At 42.6% G+C, this 23,905-nt stretch overlaps 1 protein-coding gene across 6 annotated transcripts in view; it reads right to left on the reverse strand.

Annotated features, from left to right (window-relative positions):
• Positions 1 to 23,438, reverse strand: part of ZNF407 (zinc finger protein 407) — a 355,293-nt gene extending 331,855 nt beyond the window's left edge. For 3 of the 6 annotated variants that reach the window (XM_075494272.1, XM_075494276.1, XM_075494277.1), the window contains exon 1: positions 23,284 to 23,354. The gene's annotated coding sequence lies outside the window, so the exon portion shown is untranslated. Of the gene's footprint in view, positions 1 to 22,183; positions 22,266 to 23,283 lie in introns of all 6 variants that reach the window. The other 3 variants (XM_075494273.1, XM_075494274.1, XM_075494275.1) reach the window with 3 other exon arrangements.
• Between the last annotated feature and the right edge of the window lie 467 nt (positions 23,439 to 23,905).

Genomic DNA, 23,905 nt, shown 5'->3' on the forward strand with positions numbered 1-23,905 from the left:
CTGAGTTTTCATGAAAATAATTTCCCCTTGCACACCCTTCCCAGAGTTAGATTGCCTCTGTCCCACGTCCATATAAACTGTGTCAAAATAACACTACATGGGAGTGTGCACCTGCATGAAACCATAATCCAAAAAGAATTCTGTATGAAAGAAAACAACTATGAGGCGGTTGCTGTTGTTTCTCTAAAATTACCCCTATATTAATTAATCTAAGGAATTAAATTGCCTTCAGTTTCTTTTAGTTCTCTCTTAAAGTTGCCTTTAGGACAAGAGCACATCTTCTGAGGTAGACACTTAATGGCTACTGTCACTGCTTCTTGCTGGGACCATAGTCAGCGATTGATTTGCCGAGCTGTGGTCAGTTCTCCACATCTCAGACAAGATCTAGACCACAACACTGAACCATGTCTGTTTCTCCCCGCTATGATCTTTGCTCAGATAACACAGCTGTGTCTCTAACACCATTTCACTAGCATATGCCTCAGCTTCCTTGATGGGAGAGTAGTGCCTCACACCCAAAGGGAGCTGTGGGCACACCTCTTCTCAGCTTCCTGCATGCATTTATTGCACAAATGACTATCACTACTTGAAGGATGCATTCAGCATACCATAAGCCTCCTCTAGGCAAAGAAGCCTATAGTGCTTCCTCTGCTGTAAGCGTCTCTCCTGAAAGCCCCTTCTCAGATTTGCCACAGGACAGCAGGACAATGGCAAAGCAACAAACTGGTCACAAATCTGGGTGGTCCTAATCCTCAGCCTGCATAAGCCAACTCACCTCCACTCTCATCAAACCCACTACACTAATTAAGGGCTAGCCTACAGTTGTTATTAATATGGAACTGATGCATCAGGGAAGGCATCAGCAGCACTCCGAGTTTGTAGAGTCCCAGTAAGCACATGATACATAAGGTTAAATGGGTTTCTTTTTGCAAAATTAGTCTTGGTTCAAACCTTAGTCTGGCACAGGGATCGTCATCAGGAGCGAAGAATCAGCATCTGGAATTTGATTAAATCAACTGGTAACCACAAACACGTTCTAGATGCAACAAGTAACCCTCCACAGCCACGGCAGCTTAAGCACATGCTTAAGTCTAAGTCCTACTTGTTAGTGTGACTGAGTAAGCCTTTTGATATCAATGTAATGCTGGTAAACTCATATAGAAGTAGAAGTGGGGAAGAACAACAGCTCTTGAACTACTTTATTCATGGACGAACAAGACTAAGAACAATGCAAGATGCAAACTCTCATGCTTTTCCTTCTACCTTCAACTTTTAAAGATTCCGGTTACATTTTCACAAGTAATAGATATCTAAAGCGCAACGATATGTAACCACTTAATGTATTGCACAAATAAACCAGAAAGGATTTATATAGGCTCCAAAACTGCACTGATAGTATCTCCAGGTACAACACGGCAGACCACCACAGCACAGGATCAAGCCCAAGCTAAGCAGACAGCAGTCAAATCTGCAGTATTTCCAGAGTTTAAAACCTGGTTCTGTCAAACAGCCCTCTCTTAACATCATATTTGATGTTCAAAATGAAGCTGTTCTAACTCAAAAGTGGGTTGACTTTTTGTAACATAAATCTTTTGTTAATGTTCATATAAATCAAGTACAGCTGAACAGGTTCTTAAAGGATATGACCAAAAATTAATTTGCCACATTAGCTTCAGGTTAACAAATTCTTCTGCTTGGAGACAGTCATACATTACCTAACACATTTTAAGGTTCTTTGCAGCACACTGTTCCTAAGTTTTGGAAAGAAACCTGTTGTGGCCTCACCAGTTGTGCACAGAAAAAGCTAAACTCAGTAATTCTACTGGAAATATTAGCTAAGTCTTTAACATAGTGCTTTTCTTCAGTAATTTTCCAAGTATCCAAAAGAACTGAAACATGTTTTTAAGATCTTCAAAGGCAAAATGTTTATGTTACATGTGCTACATCTGCAAAGGCCAAATATCCAAATCTTTACAAAACATATGAGGAGACACACATATTTTTAAATTACAAGTGCATAATACACAATACTTTGGCTGTGTCACAGAAACCGATATAGCTAAAGATTCTCCTCTTTCATGCATTGGGACTTCCAAATGGTCAGAATTGCAGTGGTTTTGTTTCAATATTTCATCTAATTTAAAAGACATCCCACAGTCACCATCTCAATTTAGCACCATCTCACTACCCATAAAGAAGAAAACGAATACAAAAAATGAGAAAAATACCACTTCTTGAGCTGCCACCACCATTTTTTACCAGATAACACCACTGATCTTTGTATTCTTCCTATAATGCTTTTTTGTATATTGATATAGTATCTGCTACAGTTCTATACAAAAGCATCAGTCATTTGCAGACAGAAGATCTTTTCTTTGACGGAAATAGAGAACATTTTGGTTGAGTGTTTTCTCCTTTTTTTTTCCCTCTGGTCCAAAAAATAGTATATAATTCCTCTATGTGAAAAGGTGGAGACAGTGCAGTTAAGACTTTCAATGTAAGACTTGCATTGCCCTAATCCTCAGATTAAATTTAGCAAGTAGTAATCTTAAATTTAGATCAGAAGGACAAGCAATTTAGTGATGATCCATAAACCTGTAATGAACTGCAAAGTTCCTTAAGTTGATGCTCAATACATTTTTATTTACTTCTCTTTTTGGTCATATGTCAGCTCTTTAAGGGAAGGGGTATGGATGTGTACAGAAGAACCCCAAGAAAGTATATTTACAAGTACTAAATTCCACTTTGGTTTTTATTTTTTATGCTAATCCTCGCATTAGAATTCCCAAAGCACTTCTCAGTCAGCGTATTATGGTCTCCAAGTATTCAATATCCCATCTGCAGTGTATGTAAAGGATGTGACATATGGAAAACAGAAATTATTTTTTTTCCCAGTCAAAATTCCCCCTTTTCAGACAATTAATTCTTTCAATGAAATCATGGATACAATGAAGCAAAATCATTTTAATGAGCTCCTTAAATAGCCTGCACAAAACTGAATGTGAACAACTCATCTCAACATACAACCTTTGTGTCAAATGAACATCTTCTCATTTTCAAGGGCATAACATCCTTCCTAAATCAAATCATAGATCTGTCTTACGGCCCTACAAAGTTACCTCACTTCCTTCAGAAAGACTAATCCAAGAGAACAGTCTCCTCAATAATGGAATACAGAAGACAATATGGTTGTTGGTTCAAATGGAACAAAGATCACCACTATTTTGAGGAGTATTTGATGCTAACCATTACAAACCTGTATTTTCCCTTGCAGCTCAAGAATGCTGGAACTTCCAGCTTTGCATCGTGAGCCTGTTCTTCAAGTAAAGCCACTCATTTTCCTAGGGCACCAGAACCTCTACTTCCAACCAGAGACTTCCAAACAAGCTACACGCTTTCGAAGACTAAAGACTTTGAAAATTCCACACTGATGTATCTACAATAGTTAAAGTAACAAAATAAAAAGCCCACTGATAGTCATCACTTGAGTATCACCGAAAATGGCAAGTTATCTGCACCCATTAACTTCATTTTCTCGCAGGCATCAGAAAGAACTGTAACGGCATCACGGGGAAACACACCCTGCATTACGACTCTCATCCTTCTTGCTTCTGCTTCCAAACCACTGAAAGTCATTCGGGGCGGGGGGTGGAAATTGCCAACATAAAGGAAGTTCTTATGAATTCCTGACATAAAGAATTTATTCTTTAATTCACACAAAAACACCCTAGTCCATCATCCACTCACTTCAGAAACAGCCAAATGCTGCTAAATGCAGCAATGACCTCTGATTAGATCAGCTTTGAAGAGTCAAAAAAGAAAGACATGGATACACACTCATTTCAAGTGCTGTCAGAATCAATGGCATGTCCAAGACAGAGAATAAGAGGAAATGCACTAGTATCTCCTAAAAAGTGTTGAATAACCCCCAGATTTTCAGTTTTTGAAAATTTAAAAAGGTCAGTGTATTTTGAATTGTAAATTCAAAGAATTTTAACTATTTCCAGAGCAAGGCATACATACAACAATAGCAATAAAAACATGCAATGGAAATTTCTGAGGATCCAAGAAAGATCATATTCGCATAGCACTGTGATATTTATGGATGAAAAGCACTGTTTAAGTATTCTCAAAACACTTTAGAGAGTTTATCAGGTCCATGAAGGAAACTTGCAGGAAAAGAAATGTTCATTTTCACATACAGTAATGAGTCCCACAGTTTGTGGGAACTCTCAGAATGACATGGTTTCATGCGAGACACAATTCTCACCAACTTCACCAATTAAAACTAGAGAAAAGCAAAAAGTAAATGCAATTTGAATCTCTTTTCTACCATAGGCTGTAGGACCCTCTTACGTACAGTGGACCACGCTGGAACTCATCAGAGGAAGTGCACAGGCACCATCTCACACTGACACCTGAAAAAAACTGTTGGAAGTCTTAACTTTTTCCTGCACTTCAGCAGCAAAAGATAACACTAAGTTGAAATTGCTGTCCCTTGGAAACTGGGTCTTGGAATTTTTACCCTAGAAACCTGGTCCTAAAAGCCCTGACTCTGTTCTCCTTTAAAATATAAGGAGTATGAATTTCGTAGACTGCTATTCTGGTGTTTAGTACTTGCCAAGATTTACTAAATTTTCATCAACTTTTGCTCAAAATTAAACCTAAAAGACAAAAAAAAGATGGCTTTGTTGGCCCCTTGTTTTATACTACCATATCACACAAAAAGCAACAAGAAGCCTCCATCATCACGGCCTGGGACACATTTGTCTACTAACACAGACTGAGCAGGCTCGAGGAGGTAGCAGCAGCAGCACAGGTGAAAAGGCGAACACAAATGGGCAGCTCTCACCAGCTGACAGCACAGAACACATTTTATTTTTTAGTAAGTTGAACCAAGATGCAAAAGGGAAGTAGGAACTAGAAAAAACAAAAAGAAACAAAAAAGATGCATTTTTTTGGCATTGAAATGTTCTCTTCATTTTTTATACAACAAAAAAAATTTGAAAAGAAGCTATTGAGCATTTTTCAGTTATTTATTACATAGCTATTCACTAAAGATAAAAAAAGAACCTAACCAACACAATTTTAAATTAAAGGTAGGCTGATAATAGTTTGGAAGTGTTTTATCCACAATTAATGCAAGTATGCCAAACATCCAGAGCGAAATAAATAAATAATTTTTAAATAAACAACACAAAAACACATTTAATGTGAAGCTAGAACACCAAAACTGTAGAAAAGGCATAAAAGGGAGGAAGGATGGCAGAAGATAGAAAGGTTAATTCAACATGCTTTAAATACTAGTATGTTCTGAGTAATCATTTTAATTGCCTTGCCTGTAGCTCTTTAAAGACATACCACTAAGATAAGCCAGGCCCACATGGCTTAGCTTACTGTATGTATCTCCATCTTTTGAATGACTGAGGCAAAGAATGCATGTAATAATTTGTGTGTATATGCACAGGCTTCTCAGTGTTACTGTGCATCGTTTTCCTCCTGTCAGCAGCTTATTCAAGTAGCTCAGCTGAAAAGAGCTGCATGAGTTTTTGGCTGAATAGGTAACATCAGGAGTTAGGATTGTTTGTGTGGTAGGTTAACAAAGTTTCTGGAGAAGAATACAAAGTGTACATACGCTTCTAAAGAAAAGGAGAAATTAATAAAAATAAAAGCATTCTGATGACACCTGGTGGCCGCTGCACACAAGGAAGTAATTGCGTTTCATCTGAGAAAAGCAGATCAAACAGAAGTGTGTTACATGTTTCTGTGGCAAGCATATCTACAGAAATGACAGCTGATATTACTATTAATTAGAATATATACCCACTGGAACATATATGTTTACATATGTGCATATATTTGTATTATCGGTATTAATGCACATAGACATACTCAACAATCTGCATTATTAGCTTATATAAAGACAAAATCTGGTTTTCTGTACAATAAAATAGATGTGAGCACACCGGAAGTATTTCAGCTCAATCCTATGAGACATATGAAACCCAGACTTTCTTTTCAGTTTTTGTTTTCCAGCTCGGTTGCTTAAATAAGGCAGAGGGTGATGGGGGAGAAGCACGGTGGAAGCAGGGGGCTGCCTCGCACTGGGGCGCACTGGGAAGGTCTCTGCTATAGATGCTGCTCCAAATCCCTGCCACAACACGTTAGTCCTCCAGCACACTTCAGCAAAGCATAAGCAGCAGCCTTCACTTCTTTGTATCACTGGATCGCTAACAAAAAGAAATTAATATCCATCATTAGAAATTAGTATAAAAAGGTGATAGCTGTACACAGTTCTCAGCTACAGAGGGGATAAACCCTTAACGCGTAGGGGAGAAGCTGCATGTCAAATCACACCTTTTGTCCTTAATGGTTTCTTGTAATACGTGCGAGCAATCACAATAGTGCTGCCATCTCCTCCGCAACACATAGGGGGATTTTTTTCCCAGATAACCTTAGATGATCATCTCTAAGACTTAAACCATGCACAGCTGTGCACATCACTACGACTTAAACTGTGCAAAGCTTGGCTTTCTCCATAATAACTGTTATTTTCTTTCAGGTGAACAAACCCATGCTTCAGCTGAAGTCGCTGAACACATTTTAAAGCTACGTACTTCTGCACTCTGAACAGTTCCAGGCGTTACCACTGCATTTTATTCTAATTTCCATCACTGTCCATGTCAAGATGGAAACCAATACAAGACAGCAATGGGAGGCACAGAGCTGTGACAGTGGCATCGTGAGTCCAAGCACTGGCAGTATGAGATGATACAAAAATTATTCATGACTTTTGTGGTACCTGTGATACCAGGCAAGAGCTACTATTATGGCACAACGTGGAGCCTCTTCCCTTCCCCATCCCCAAGCCCTTCACCGGAGCTAAGCCATGTAGCTACAAAAGGTGCCTTCACTCCAGCAGACGACAGAAGAGAGGCTGAAAGCTGAGCAAGCTCCCACTTCTCCCCAGCAAATGCACTTTTGGTCAGCAGATGGAGAGCGGAGGTGAACGAGGGAGGAGGCAGTGCTACAGCAAAGGGCTCTGTACAGCCAGCAAAGAAGGACCGGGGAATGCCTCAGCAGCATCCATCTTGGACCGTGGCCTGTACAGTGAAACCACATCTCCCCAGGATGGGTCCTAGCCAGCTAGAATGGAAGGATGGAAGGAATTGAGGAGAAGGGTCAGCCCCTTGCTGACACCACCATCACCTATAAAACCCCCATTTACCTCTTGTCCAGAGCATTCACAGGACTGATGCTTTGGGAACAACTACCATGAAGGTTTCAAATGCCACTGCTTATCAATAGTACCCATTTCCCCCCATGTCTATTTGTTTCAATGCAACAAATTTGGTGCCTACCTAAATCAGTCCCTGAAATTCAGCTATCTTCCAGAACAAGCAATATGCCTAAGCATGTGCACAGTGTCCGCAGGATTCCTCCTAGGCTTGATGTGATGCACATGTGTTCAAGTGCACCCCCAAACAAGGACTCACCTGGCAATTAAAATTTTCATTTCTCCTGCAGGAATGGTGCATGCAGTGCAACGTCAGGAACAGTTGCGCTGGGGACCTGACCCCTTCCCCAATACCTACAAAAATTATGCAGCTTCATTCTGTTATATCTAAGAACTGCACCTTGCTTACTAGTTTTCTGTCACTTGGGTATCTAGTGTGCAAAATCTTCTCATTATTTTGAAGTACACCATGTAACAGCTACACAAGACTACAGTGCATTTCCTTCCGTTGTTGGTTTATCACAAACTCAAATCTCCGGTCGGCACCCACGCTATCAAACAGCTCCCTGGGAAATATCAGCGACGGAGCCCAGCGTGAGGGGAGTCTCCTCCTCTCCCTGGAGCCCAGCGGCCACACAGAGCCACTGCTAACCTGGCCATCGGCTGGCACGATCGGGGTGGCACTGCAGCCCCCCTCCTCCGCAGACTGGGAAGACATGTGCCGGTCAACTCAGTGGCCCCATCCGTTGCCTCCTGCTCCCCAAATCCCTCCTGGGCAGGGAGTACAGCACGCTGCTGGACCCTTCCCGGACACAGCTCCCGGCATCGCAGGACATCACAGCAGGACCACACGGCGCTTCCTCGGGCGAGGGGACCTCAGAAGTTGGGTCAGGGCTGCGACTTGTGCGTGTGGCCTCTGTATTTCCTCGACACATCACTCTCTCTTGGGAACACGTTAGGAAAGTGTTATTGCTAAAAATACTACTAATTCCCTGAAAAGCACCGAGTTAAAATCAATCCCACAAACTTTCCTGAGATCAATAGGTTTTAATCAACACAGAAAACATACTCCGTGGCAACCACCAGCAAGTACCCGGAGACCAAGCTAGAGTAAGAAATTACACCTGCTCCAATGCTTTCCTGGGAGAAAAAAATTGACATATTACTAAGTAGGCTATCACTCAGCTCAAACACCCCCAGGATCTGAGGGACCACAAGCTCACCCTTATGGGCGACTTGCATGTGATTTATCACGGCAGAGCACGGCCAGGACACAAAGTCAGCTCTCCCGACCGCAGAGAGGGCAGCATTTCGGCACTGCGCTCCCAGCTGACCGAGCAGCCCGAATCGCAGACCCGGCCCACTCCTCTGATGGAGCGATGCAGGCGTGGAAAGCAGACTGCAGGCCAAACGGGCTGCTTCCTACAGCAAAGGGTGCTGGCGTAGCCCCTTTTTCTCTCAGGTGGTAAAAAGAATATTTAGTCCTGTGTTTCAGTCATCAATAGTCATTTTCCCGGTATTTGCCCTGGGAAAACACTTTTAACAAGTGCTACAGGACTTCTTTTGCTAGCTGTAATCATCAATGGAAAAGAGACAACAGTCTAAAGCTTACAGACAACAGGAGCAAAAATGTTGTTTTACGTCTTTTACAGTGAAACCTAATATTAAGTGTGCTGTTCCATCTTGTATTTTCCAGAAGACTTGAGAATTACATCCTATTTTTTCCAAGCACTAAGATTCAGATTTTCATTTTCCAGTAAATTCCATAAATATTTGATAATCAAATGCAACTTCTGTTTCGTTGGCTCTGCAGCCTTCCTCATTCTAAAGCACCAAATTCTTTTGCTTTTTACGTGAAGCAGGAAAGGAATTCACTTCTAACAGTAGCCATGTAATTCCATTTTACAATTTAAAATATCATTTTGTTGCATATGCACCATTTTTCCAGAATCTAATATCCGATATTATTTCTATAAACTAAACAATACAGAAGATTTTACTGGTTAAACCCTGTAACGGCACAAATCACAGCAATATAAATATGGTCTTATTACAACCACTATACTTTTCTCATCAAACTCATTCTGCATTATTGTGCTAAGGAGATCTAAGTATTCTTAAATGCATGTACAATGGACAAAATAAATAAATACCCCTTTAATGGCTATGAACTCCTCACAAAATCCTCCCCCACCCCCTAAATGCATACACTTGGACTCTCAACTGCTTAACGGCATCCTAATGCCACTACCTGTGTTTTAAATTACTCGAATACCTACAAATGTCTAAATCCAACTGAAGTCACTGGGAATAGGGCATTTGAAAGTCAAGATATTTCTTTAGGTGCTTAAAAAGGATTTGGAAAGTAATGTCAGATATCCAGATTTCATTATTTTATCCCCAAAACTTGTCATTCAGAATTGAACAAAATTACATAAAACCATGTTTTTGTAATTAAAATTAGGTTTTTTATTTTGAAAACTCAACAATTAAGAATGCTTAGCTGCATTAATAACTCCTTCTCTAGAATGCTTCAAAAGAAATTTAAGTTATATTAGATTATTTTTAATTACTTGTAGATTTTTAATATGCCCAATTATAAATGAAAAAAGAACTACAGAATAAAGGTAGCAAATGCACAAATTCAATGCTATTAAAAGGCAGACACATGAGATCTCATGTATCTTGTGCCATTTGTAAAAAGGTTGTTTTATTATCAGTGTAACTAATCACAATGAAGCCATCTCTTACAACCAAAGACATTATAATGAATTTTCTTTACAGCTACAGAGAAATGCGATTTGCTGTTCCATATCAAACTAGAACAGGCTGTATAAATTCTTCTTCATATTTATTGTTAAATGTAATTTTTATCTATAAAATCAGCCATGAAATATTAAAAACTGAAACAACAGAATTTATATCCTTTACTTAATTTAGTTTAAACGGTCTATTCACTAAAGAGAGGGAAAAAAGGTTACATATGTATTATAGTGCGCCCTCCCCTCTTCCCCCTAAGCATTTCCATTATAAACCCCCTAGTTTTTGGAATTTATAACTTGGCAGTAAAAATTCACTTCATACTTAGAGTTGGTATACTTTTCCTTTTACAAATTTAAAAAAAAAAAAAAAAAGTCTGTTCCAGGAGGAAGGCAAGAAAGGATGTGAGAGAAGGAGAAAAGCAATCAGACTAAAAACTTTAATGCTTAGCCACCTAAATCAGTAAATAAGGGCCATCTACTGTAATTCAGACCCAGCTTCCACCCCAAGGAACCGGTGGGAGATGGTCAGCTGGCTGCACCGCAGCCCCCGGGCGGATGGGCACCAGGTACTGACCTCCAGCCGCCGCTGACCTGGGCCAGGTTCAGGCTGGCAGACCGGGGAGGAAAACCTCCCTATCCTACTGCTGTCTCCGGGAGTCATCTGTACCACTGGGAATCGGACACACTGAAAATGAGTGAGAACAGCAAGAAGCATGAAAATCGTCTGCGTCGGAGAAAAAACAAGACAAAACACAGCAGCACATCTTAAAAATGAACAACAGATAAAACAGCGTGTAAAAAAGGGCTTCTCCCAATTAAAAGACCTAAGACTTGAGAATTCAGGAACTGGAGATTGGACAACGTATAGTGCAATGAAAACTGCAACAGAAAGATAAAGGCAGCCAAAAAACATCAGAAGTTCATGGAAGTCAAAGGATTAACAGGTATAAAAAGGGCTTTATTTAATACAGCATGGAAAACAATTCATACATAAGAAGGTAGATTCCAAAATGAAGCATGAAATAAGGCAACAAGAGACAAGCAACCTATGACCTTAAGGTGTAGGCTACAACCTAGGCTATTTCCTACTACCAATGTCTTATTTTCAGCTTTCCCCTAGAGCACAACAAACAGCACAAAAGCAAAATGTACCTTAATTTTCAGAGTCCCCATGGTCTGAAAGGAATAGAAAAAAGTAGCAAGGGAGCAAAACCCTGCTTTGGTTCTCACAATGCAGCTGGTGAGTTGGTCAAGCTGGCAGGAGCAGCAAGCAAGCTAAGCTGGGGAGCTGCCTGCAGTCACTGGTGGCAAAGCCCTGAACTCCAGAGATGCTCGTGGCTACTCCAAGTGATGCTGCACTCCTTCTTTTAGAGGAAGCCAAGGCCATGGCTTCAAACGTAGCCTTTATTTAGTCCGTAACTAACTTTATTCATCAGAAAAGGCGCTCTCTTAGCAATTCTTTAACTACAGTTCACTAGGCCAATGTACATAGTTTGCAACCCATCCCCGGAACAATAAAAATGAGTAATGTTTACAAATTCATTGGTTCTCTACAGTGATTCAGGTTTGGAGATGGTCACGGTTAAAAAAATCGTCTTCACGTGAAGATCCTTTGCTGAACTAAATTAATCTGGCACACACACAGACAGCAGAGGATATTTCTGAAATATGTATAAACAGAAAAAAAAAAGCGTAGAAATACATTACCTGCACACCCTCCCACCACACACTCAAAAAAGGTACGTGAGCAAAAAGAACCACAAAGTAAGAATTTTAAGGATCTAGTACACATTGATATCATAATTATTTTGATATCATAATTTGATTTGCCATAGAGATGGATAGTGAGGAGCAAGGGAAAGAATGAGAAAGTTGGTGCTCTGTGACAAACATATCCTTAAAACAACCAGACTCAACAGCAAAGGCTACAATTGTAAAATCACTTACCAGTTTATGGAGTTTATGTCAGATCACCAAAAGGAAAAAGATGAAGGAAAAGGGAAGGCTGAACCAGGCGACAAGGATGCTCTAAGGGTTTGGGTGGCCCTATGGAACAAAAATCTGCACTCGATTCCAAAAATTCAACAGTCCAAAATTACTTAAGCCTGTATCCACCAGGGATGTCAGGCGCTACTGAACTGCTCAAAGACAAGCTTTAAAATGTCTGGAACAGGAACTGAGATCTGGAGTCCTGCATTAGGTACTGGTATCTCACATACAATACAGAGAGAGAAGAAAAAACCAGCTCCTGCTCAACCCACGGGGACAGCCTCCTCAGCTAGAGGAGAAAGACAGCGAGCACAAGTCCTGAACCTAGAAAAGGAGAGTTGTTGGGCCTAGAAACCTGGACAGAAGGAAGAAAACATGGGCTCTGCTGAGCTACTACCGCACTGGCTACCCTTCACGAATCTGGAGAGCCTTGTTCTTGCACCTACGGCATGCCAGCTGTCCCAGCATCCTGAAGCAGGCACCTAAGCAAAGCCCCCTCCTCCAAACCTACTGGAGCTGCTCAATAACCTGATGTCCACTACTTCTGAAAACAGAGCAGAGCTTCAAGCCTGCACATCTCATGCAGGGATTAGTAAGTTTTCATGATGATTCAGTAGAATCCACATTCGCTCTAAGACTATTTTTATTTTTTATGTTAAAAAGTGCACAGACACTAACATTTTCTATTACAATTCATTGTATTTATTTATGGTAAAAATGTATTCATTACAAAAACAGTTATTGACCAAACATAAGCAAACACATACCAGTTGTTTTACCCTTCAGCTGTTACTTAGTGGAAAGACATCAAGTGCATGAGGAGCATTTTGTAGAACTGTTCAAACAAATAAGTAAAAGAAAAACCTCAAAAACATTGCATTTAATAATAAAGCATATTTTACAAAGTACTGGAATTCGGGGGAGTACTAGTCTTGAAAATGTTCCTTTAAATTACCCTTATCTGGAATGACTGGCATGACGCTATTATCTATACATTTTTACATTGCTTTATCCAGCCAGCTGACTAAATCATTAAAAATACACAGGACTGAGCTTCAAGTTTGACCTGAAGTGACTCCTATATGTATTCTCAAAATTAACACAAGCACTGAATGCTACTAATCTTCAACTTGTAATAACTGATCAAAGAATACTGCCCTGTAATTCACTACAAGCTAAAATCATAGTGCTGAACTGTGCATTTTCAAACAAGTGGTTTATAGCTGTAGATTTAAAATGCAAAGTTTCCATTATATTTAATAATTAAAATGCATGCTGTGTTATGGTTACATTTGGTGACTGGATTAGTAGTACCCCAACCGAGTTAAACAATGCCTTTTTCCTATTAGAGTTCGTATTACCATATTATCTATTTGTTTAAGAAAAGGAAGAAAAAAAGCACAGCAAGGAAGAAGGCATAAAAAAGAAATATGAATATCAAACATACTGAAAGACAGTGAGGACCAAGACAGCGAGAAGACCTGGTATCAGCAAAATCTACACTAGCTGAAAGCGGAAAAGCTGAAATATCTGTGCATTTAAAGTATGAAAACTTTTTTAAGAAAAAGAATATTCTCCATTTGTCAATATGGGTTCTCATTCAAAGTAAAAGGTTTAAAGCTCAGTCTTGTTTTCCTAGAGGCAGTCTCTACAAATTTAGGGAATACAGACAACACTGTCAAGGAGCGGACTCTCTCAGGCTGTCAACTTCTTAATCAGGGCCTGACTTCACTGGAAAGTGTGAAATTATGTAATTATTTATGCTTGGCAGTTCTGATGGTTTAGACAATTCCAGCACTATGAACGTCATGTTTTACAAAACAAAATTCCTACTGCAATTTGATTTTAGGGAATATACCATTCTTTTTCTCTGCAATTTCTAGGTGGTTTATTCAAGCAAAATTTAAATATTATGTGAAAGATTTCTCCTCTCAAAACAGATACCATTGAGCTTAGAAACATAACTTACAGGGACAAAAAATAATTAAAAAATAAAATCAAAATTAAACCATGGCCACAGCGATATCAACTGAAGTTTTCTCAGCACTGTCAGTTAGATTAGGTGTCATCCAAAACTCTGTACTTAAGTCTAATGACCTTGGAGTACTTGTAACAAGTGCATAAATAAAATATTATTTGACCCCATGAAAAGACACACTCCTTACATTTCTGCACTTCCATACATTTAAGTATAAACTTCAGAGATTAACTTTGTTTTCATTTAAAGTGTATTTTAATTATTTTGGTATCAGCAGCAGATTTGAAGACAGGCTTGTGTGCCTGAAAGCTTGCCTACTTCTCCATCTATAGCAGTTGGTGTAATGCATTACCTCTGCCTGTATGCCTCCTCAGAAATCTGTTCCCGATAGGGTATTTACCCTTTGCATCCAAAATACAAAGGTACCCATTCTCTGACAAAAAAAGTTTATTCAACACTGTACCCCAAAATACACTGTATTGATACCAGCAACATCTAAAATCAGGATGATGTGAACAAAGAAAAAGAGCAGGTATCCCTGCAAGTCAGTCAACCTCCACCTGCAGAGATCGGCATGTTTTTCACCTGGAAATGGAAACTGAGTAGCCCAAACAGAGCTGGCAAAATGCATTGTTAGGTTTTTACTTGTCTTCTCCAAAGAAAGTCTACTGTACCCAATAACCTTGTACCCAAGGAAGGAGCTCCTTACAGTTCATCAGATGTCCGCTTTGGAGCAGCAGAAGGGACACCTCCAATGTCAGACCTACATCATCTTTCTCTTCAGCCTCTTCCTCTCCTTCCTTCCTCAGGTTGCCATCCCTATTGCAAACTCCTTGGGCGACACAAAGAAAATCAGACAGGGAACAAAGCCTACATACAACCCTCTGCAGGTATCATCAGAGGCAGACACAAAGAAGTCAGAGAAAATACTTGTCAAGAATTTTCAAGCTACCTAGACTTAGAATCGCTCTCAAATTCACAAGTCTGTAGCTTTGACAATTGAAGTCTAATCAGAAACAACTACAAAAAAAAAATGTTTCTTCATACAATATATCTGCGAAGTTCCTGGTACCAACAAGTAACAACACTGTATTAGAAAAGCTCTGCTCAAAAACCTGGTTTTCAGGGTAAGATTTGAACAACAAAAAAAAAATAAATCCAATTTTATTTCTTTGGGTTTGTATGCACAAATTATGAGATGGACAGCTTGTGTCAGGTTCTGATTTTGATCATTTTGATGCAAATTGAAAAAATTCTGTTAAACTAAATGGAGATATTCCAATTTATAGTCAGGTAAATGACATCAAATTCTAGTCCCAGATTTTCTTTCCTTCCTGATTAAATTACATTAATGTACACTCAAAACAAAGCAACTACTGCTAGTCCTACTATTTTTTTCAGCAGAATAACTTAACTGTTAACAAAACACCGCATAAACATATACATGAAGTCATCAGGGTTCTCTCGTATGTCTGCCATCTATCTGAAGCCTCACAATAACAAGGCTTATAGCAACATTACAGTATGTGGGCACCAACATATTGCCCTACATGTAGAACAGAAGTGAACCTGCTTCCTGTAAGGACCTATAGGCTACTGTTTTTCCCTAAAATACTTTTTATTAACCGGATATGTATGTGAGATATCAAAAACCACAACACACTGTCTTCTTACATGGAACGCACCAGGAAAAGGCCCTAAAACTAAATATCGCATCTTCTCATTGCTAAAAGGTCTGACATAGTATTTATTGCCATATTACCCCTAATTAGCCGTTTAAGCTTGTAAACAAGAACAGTTCTTTTCATTTAAGGTAAACAGGAATTATCTTTCCATTGTATAGGTAAAACTTGTAAATAGGACAGCTCATAAATTCTAAGATGAGAGTAACTAGGAAACGATTCATTAAGGCTTCGGTTATAAATTCAAAACATGAAGCATTACGTGCTTAAAGAAGAAGGTTTTATTTTTAAAAGCATTCATTAGGCTCTCATCTCCAAGCCTCAGACCTGTAAATAATTTAAAATGAAAATGTGAACAACAGGGAGAAAAAAAAACAAATGCAATTCAAATCATTCCATTGTTGTACCAATAAAACTGAAAACAACAGAAAAGAAGTTGGCAGATTTTGAAGACAACATCCAGAAAACATTTTTATGTACTGTATCTTTGAACTTAGATATTATGCTAGCATGGGATCCAATCCAAAAAAAATTAGCTCTGACTTATAACAATCAGGCTGTGCCCAGTAAAGGATACTCATGCTAAACTAGTAATTTTTAGTATTCATTGCACTTTATTCTGCAGCTGCCAAAACAAACAAACAAGCTGCAGCTTATGGATGCTTTTAGGTTTTTTATTTTTCCATTTTGACTTCTCAGAAATGTATAAGCTATTAACAATTTATATGACATAAGGCGAGAACCCCCTTCCCTTTAAAGAGTAAGATAAATCCAGGTTTGCCTCACATGGGAAGCATGAAAAGAAACAGCCTTTACTTCACTGGCATTGAAAACGGGAAGTGAAGATGACAAAAGTAACAAATCAAACAGAAAACAAAACACAAGGATCACTGCTGTCCTTGCTGCCCATCCAGTGTTTCAAATCCAATGTCAATACACCCCTGCAGAAGGTGTGTTACACAGCAAGGAACTAGGAGAGCGCAACATTTTGCCTTTATTGTACTTCTGGTGTTTGTGATCCTTTTCCCAAGTACCTGGAACAATCCAACTTAAATATAACAGATGATTTCACTTACACATTCTATGGAAGACAAGCATGCAACAGGCATTTCTTTCTCCTTGTTAACAGACCACATGGGATTGCAAAATGCAAAAGCGCTGTATTTCTATGCCATGGTTCTTGGGGAGAAAGATGGGCATGTATGCTGGGCATCTAATGAACGTCAAGACATGCTCCTCAGAAGCCTTGAGCTTACTGCCCACACCCCACCCACAAGGAAATCTGAGGCTGTTGGGCCACGCAGGATTTCCTGCCCGAACGCGAGCAGAACGCGAGCAGAAGACCCGGCACTTCCAGTGAGCTCTGGGCATACCGCAAGCGTGCGGCTCGGCTGCAGCACACACACCTTACAGCCAGCGCGGTGCTCCCTAGAGGCACCAAAACCCCAGGCAGCACATGGGCAGCGAGCCTGATGCTTCCTCATGTGAACCAAGACCGCTGGGTCACCCCTGTTCAGGCTTTTCCCTCAAGCACAGAAGTGGGTGATGCCAACATGCTTCATACCACCAGTACAGGTAAAGTAAGCAAGTCTCCTTCTGCTAAGGCGTGTCTTAAAACCAACTCTGGGTGGACTATCTCATACGTTTATAGCAAACATGTCCTACTAACTTACCAAAAGCAAACCAACCCAACCACTAACCCACCGAAAGGAAACGGGCGCAGGCCACAGGCTCTTCCAGAGCAAGCCCAGGCTTGAAAACCTGCCTTAAGAGAGAGCTCACACGTACAGAAGTATCAAGCCATACCAGAGCTCTTAAGGCCATCCAAATGGCACCAGAAAAGTTTGTTTCTGTCTTTGCTTAAATTAGAATTCTTGTCAGGACCTCCACACTTTTCAAACTTCTTGTTGGAATGTTTCCCACAGAAATATTTGTATATTACATAACTGTATGGATTCCATAATAAAAATATCACACAAAATTATGATTTCTATATGAATTCATGACTTAGTATTACTATTTGCATGAGTTTTGTTACACCTTGTAATTGCAGGGAATTTTAACATTTACATGTATTTTTTAAATCTTTGTACCTATATTTTGAGAGAGACTTTTGAAATACCAAAGATGGGGCTAAGGACAGCAAGAAACTTTCTTTCTAACTACAGTGAGACAAAGAAGTACCAGACAGGAAAGCATCTATATATATATGTTTGTAGCAAAACAGTAATCTATAGAGATGTACACATCCAGATCTAGACACTCAAATACTGCATACCCTAACTACTCTGCATGCCTCCTCCTTGGCCATTACATATGCCACACACACGTAACAGCTTGTATTTTTAGACTCAGAAGGGCAGAGGCAATTAAAATTTATGCCTGTATCACTAAGGACCGAAGGAAACTAAGAACATTTGCAGCCCCCCAGCCCAGTTAAATATAACCCATAATGTTATAGACAGTAGTTCAGTAGTAGCCCAGACTACTCAGAGAAAAAAGTCAGCCTGCTGTAGAAAAAACAAACAAACAAAACAAAGCAAAAAATCAGCAATCAACAGCTCTGCTAATGCAGGACTGGAAAGCAGTCATGAGTCATGCAAACTAGCATTTTACTTTTGGAACATCATTACTGCCTTCTGTTTCTAAATGGCACTTGGGTTATTTCTTTGTAAAGAGGTGTGGGAATTGGCCAGCACTTACTGTAACTTTCCTTTTCATATTGAGGAAAGAAGGCAACTGGACTTCTTTCTGCTCTAAAGCTAGAGATTGCTGCCATTTTATATGTTCAGGACACAACCTTCTTTGATCTTCACATGCTGAAGAACTGAAGTTAAGTAAAATAAGAAAACTTCCGTGTATATTTAACATAAACACCTAGAATGGGCTATAGACTCTTCTGTAACTACAAACCCTTCACTAGCAGATGGCATAAACAGGATCACCAGAATTCATAGTTGCAGAGCAGCAAGGTGGGTGTGGTTGCCCTGGTTTAAACATACAACTTCTTTCTGCGAAGCAAGACACCTTTGGAATTTCTGCAGGTAAGAAACTAGAGATTACAAGAACAACGTCTTATATTTTTTGCTTCTTTACTGGTTTTATACACACCGGCTAATACACACTTTGAGCTTATGTCTTAGCACAGGCCGAAATGACAAAAATAAAGTACCCAGTTTAGAAGAAAAGTAGGTATAGGTATATTTCATTTTAAAACTTTCATATGCTTTTGTGTAATGCCGTAAGAATGTCCACTGCAAAGGCAGACAGACCAAAGATTAAACCACTCTGACGTTATCAGAGAGATGTCATGTGAACTTTGACACCCTGGGCCAGGCAACATTTTAGCGGTTTGCAATGCCACCTCCCGTGCGGCCCTACTCCTAATTCATTCTCTCCAAGACATCCACGGTTAATCCCATGCCTCTTAGTAGCACTAAGCATCACCATCAAGGCATACTGCTCATTTTCTACACGCGTTTGTGTCCAAGAACCGCTGTCGTTCGTTCTGCTCATTCCACTCAAGTCGTTTCCTGCGGGGAGCAGCACTTCCACGCCTGTGCTGCCGCTGGCCAGGCCCTGCATCCAGCTGCACCTTAGGCAGCAGCGGCGGCTCTGGGCGGCTGTGCTACCCCGAGCTAGCAAGGCCAACGCAAAACAATACCTTTCTGGGGTAGAAGCACAGCCAAGAGCGCTCCACTGCCCGGCTGTTGACTGTTAATCTGTCAAAATGAAAGTACCGTTTCTGTCTGACTCCTTATACAATACAAAGCACAGAATAGAGACCACTACGCCTAGTGGCTAGGTTTGCGAACAACGGAGCAGCTCTTCTCTCCCCATCGCCACAACCCTCATAAAAAAAAAAGCCACTAAAAGAATAGCAGCCACTACATCTGTTGAATCGTGTCATCTTATCTTCCCCCCCAATCGCTACCTTTGGTGATGTGCTCACTTCAAAAGAATAACCTACACTGCATGATGCGCAATCTAAAAAGTGAACATAGTAATTTTAACATGCACCATAATACTGAGGCATTAATTTGAATGAATGACTAGACCAGACATACCTTTAATCAATGTTTTTATTTGAGTGATGGATCATCCATCCAGTGTAGCCTTGTTTCTCCAAGAAAGAGAATATTTACATTCTAAACCATCTTAGGAAATTCAAATGTAGGAGCCACGCAACAATTCCAGTTCAACCACATTTCATATGCCAATCTGTCTGTAAATTTTAGTTCATGCACAAAACCCCAAGTCTGTATACATTCAAAAGATAAAAAAACAAAGGCAAAGCAAAGCTATGTTTTTCTTAATGTTGTGCATACTAATACAAAAATGCTGTTCTTTATTACAAAAGGTTTGTTTTAATGGAGTATTGTGACTGATGTCTGCTTCATACACATTTTTTCTCCAAGTAATGTTTTTCTATAAAAGGAGACAACACAGCTTAAGTTTTAAAAAAGTTTCTAACAAAGAAAACTTTCGTGCAAATAAATTAGAAATTTTTGATGCCGTTTCTATACAATAGTTCCCACAGAAGAATGATAGTAAAGGATTGGCTCAATGTTTTTAACTCAGGTCGTTTGAATTACATTTCCCAAAATGCTAATAAAACTGACATGTTTGAACATACTGAAAAAGTCACAGTCCATCATCACGCTGTCACATCAGTGCTTTTGACTTTTTTAAAATGTATGGATTATACAATTACTGCCAGGCTCCATATTTTATATATAAAAGCTACAATCTGATTATATGTCCATGCTGAAATAATTTATGAAATAAGGGTGGAATGACTGTAATGTTGCTTCTATGATGAATGTAACTTGCTGTGAATAGTCTAGGAGATTGCAGGAGAGACCAAACTGAAGCCTGTAATTGTCTTCATCTTTCATACAGAGGCATGACCTGGGGAAAATATAGATCCCAACATCCAAAGCTCCAGCCTCGTGCAAACATCTTGATTACTCATGTTCAGATATAGGAATAGAAAAAGAGAATTTATAGTCTTCACAGGCCACGCCTTTAGATTATTAAGGTAAGAATCACAGCAAATTACCCCCAATGTTTAAATTATACTTTAGTCTATTATTGTTTTGCGCCATCAGCAAATCACTCCTGCTGCTATTACCCTTGCACTTTTGGATTCCCATTATGTACTACTCCCTAGGTGTTACCATCATGCTTAGTATGATATAGATTTACATGAACACGTGACAAACCCAAGGTCTTGCACGTCTGCATCAGGACAACTACACAAAGAAGAAAAGAGGGTACAGAAAAAGAAGAATTAAAACTGTAGCTATGCAAATTCTGAGATCACCAACAGCTACAGAATACAGATCACAAATTAAATGCTTTTTCCTCGTTTCTCCTTAACTACTGCTACATTTAAGATGAACATTGTGGTTCACAGGCCACACTAATTATTTGAAGGAGCAACAGGAAACCTGTCATAACAAGTCAAATTAAACAAGATGATAACCTATGCCTCACAGGCCACCTAAAACAGTTAGTTTTGGTTTAATGACCTTTTCCACTGAAGAGGCACACCCCCATGCAACACTACAGGCTTGGGGAAGAGTGGCTGGAAAGCTGCCGAGTGGAAAAGGACCTGGGGGTGTTGGTTGACAGCTGCCTGAATATGAGGCAGCAGTGTGCCCAGGTGGCCAAGAAAGCCAATGGCATCCTGGCTTGTATGAAAAATAGCGTGGCCAGCAGGACTAGGGAAGTGATCGTGCCCCTGTACTCGGCACTGGTGAGGCCGCACCTCGAATACTGTGTTCAGTTTTGGGCCCCCCACTACAAGAGAGACATTGAGGTGCTGGAGCGTGTCCAGAGAAGGGCAACGAAGCTGGTGAAGGGTCTGGAGCAGAAGTCTTATGAGGAGCGGCTGAGGGAGCTGGGGTTGTTTAGCCTGGAGAAAAGGAGGCTGAGAGGAAACCTTATCGCTCTCTACAACTACCTGAAAGGAGGTTGTAGAGAGGTGGGGGTCGCTCTCTTCTCCCAGGTAACAAGTGATAGGACGAGAGGAAATGGCCTCAAGTTGCACCAGGGGAGGTTTAGACTGGATATTCGGAAATTTTACTTCACTGAAAGGGGTTATCAAGCATTGGAAGAGGCTGCCCAGGGAAGTGGTTGAGTCGCCATCCCTGGAGGTATTTAAAAAGACGTTTGGATGAGGTGCTTAGGGACGTGGTATAGTGGTGATCTTGGTAGCGTTAGGTTTACGGTTGGACTCGATGATCTTAAAGGTCTTTTCCAACCTATATGATTCTGTGATTCTGTGACCTATTCAGAAATGTATTAAGAAACTGCTATGCTATTTATGTGAATTCACTTTCCTTAGTGCAATCTGACAGGTCCGCTGAAAGTCCACTAACTCCCTAGAGACAACAAAACCATGTTGAAAATTGCAAGATCGTGAGAGCGCAGAAGGTGATCGTGACTCGGAGACTGCTCTGTTCGGTGATTTAACCAGAGCAAAGGGAAAATGACAACTGGTTTTTTACGACTTGTAAGAACTGCTTACAAAGCTCCTGCAGTCACATGCGTTGTCACTCACTGCCAACCGCACAACTTCTCAAGCTCACCCACGCTTACGCTACAATGACCTTCGGGAAAGGAGGGGAAAGTAAGAAAAAGTGGGTTTTGAGCAGCAAGAAGCATTCAAGGTAGAGCTGAACCAGGCCAAAAGTCACGTCTTCCCGGCTGCGCGGGGCCAGACCAAGCCACGGCCCCGGCGGGGTACGGCACCAGACCCCACCACCACCGCACGCCGCAGCTCGCCGCCGGGCGGGGCCTGGCCAGGGGCGCAGGAGCCGGCCCTCTCCCCAACTCGCCCCCACCCCGCTGCGCCTGCGCAGACGCCGCACTGACGGCGGTCACGCACACGCGCGACCGTGGCCGCGCAGCGCTTAAGGGGCGCTGCCCGGTACCGTTCCCGCGGGGCGCCAGCTGACAGGGCCAGCACCCCCCGCCGGTGTCCCCTCATTGTCCCGCCCGGTGAGGGAGGTGCGGGCAGCGGCCGCGGGCGCCTCAGCCGCGCCGCAGCCAGCCCCGCCCGGTCTGAAGGCCCGCGCATGCGCAGCGGCCCCGGTGAGCCCCGCTACGGGGGGAGGGGAGCGCCCCCACAGCACGCGCCCGCCGGGGCCGCAACGCAGCCGGCCGGGGCGCGCGCCCCCGCCCCCACCCCCGCGGCTCGCCCGCGCGCCCCCGTCCCGCCCGGCTCTCCCCGCTGCCCCTGCCCGTCCCGCCGCTCTCCGCTCCCCCCCGCCGGCCGCCTGCGGCAGAGCGGAAGGGAAGAGCCGCGGCCCGGGCCGGCTGCGGCAGCCAATGGGCGCGCGGGGCGTTCTTCCCGCCCTCGGCGCCCCGGCCACTCGGCGGGCAGCGGGGGCGGAACAAGGGACGGGATTGGCTCGGCGGCGCGCTGCTGGCCGCCCGCCCACCAGGACCAAAAAAACGACGGTAGCACAGAGGCCCAAAAAGCCCGAGGGGAGACGCCGGCCCGCCCGCCGGCCAGCCGCGGCCCCGCGGCCCCACAAGCCTCCCCCGCGAGGGTGCGAAGCGGCAGCCCGCCCCGCGCCGCCGAGCGGGGGGCGAAGGGGCCGCGTCCCGTCCGGCAACGCTTACCGCGCGGGGGGAGCCGTCCGCCTCCGCTTGTGATGATCTTGGTCACAAGTGGCGCGCCGTAGATTCGCCGTTTTGCGTCACGCCCAGAGCGAGGCGCGCAGCGCGGGGAGGGAGGCGGAGGAGGCCCGCTCACGTGACGCGGCGCCGGGGCGGGAGCCGGTGAGGCGCCACTCGAGCGCCCAGCCTCGCGTGCCGCTACGGGCGCGAGGGGCTGCGCCCAACGGCCGCCGCGCGGTGGGGGCGGGCAGGCGCGCGCGCCGCCGCCATCTTCCCCTGCCCGGGCCTGGCGGCGGGAGCACTGGCGCTGTGGGGCGCCCCGGTCTCCTGCTGCTGCACGGTCCCCCCGGTTCCCTCGCCGAGGAGGGCCCGGGAGACGGGCTGCATGGTGCTGAGGGAAGGAGGGAGCCCCGAAGGTTGCCCGGGGCTGGCGCTGCCCCTCCTGGCAGAGGCCGTGCGTGCCGGTGAGGCCACAGCTCCGCGTCCCGGGCGGGCGAAGACAGGCAGTGCTGCCGGAGGCAGCAGATGGGGCGTGCGAAGTGCTCGACAGTGCGCCTTCGGTTGCGCCTGGCAAAGCCTTGCGTACGCGTGGCCTCTGCTACGGCAGCTCCTGGCGCTGGGTTGC

Source organism: Mycteria americana, chromosome 2, assembly GCF_035582795.1.
Source record: "Mycteria americana isolate JAX WOST 10 ecotype Jacksonville Zoo and Gardens chromosome 2, USCA_MyAme_1.0, whole genome shotgun sequence".
In the NCBI taxonomy this organism is placed as follows: Eukaryota; Metazoa; Chordata; class Aves; order Ciconiiformes; family Ciconiidae; genus Mycteria; species Mycteria americana.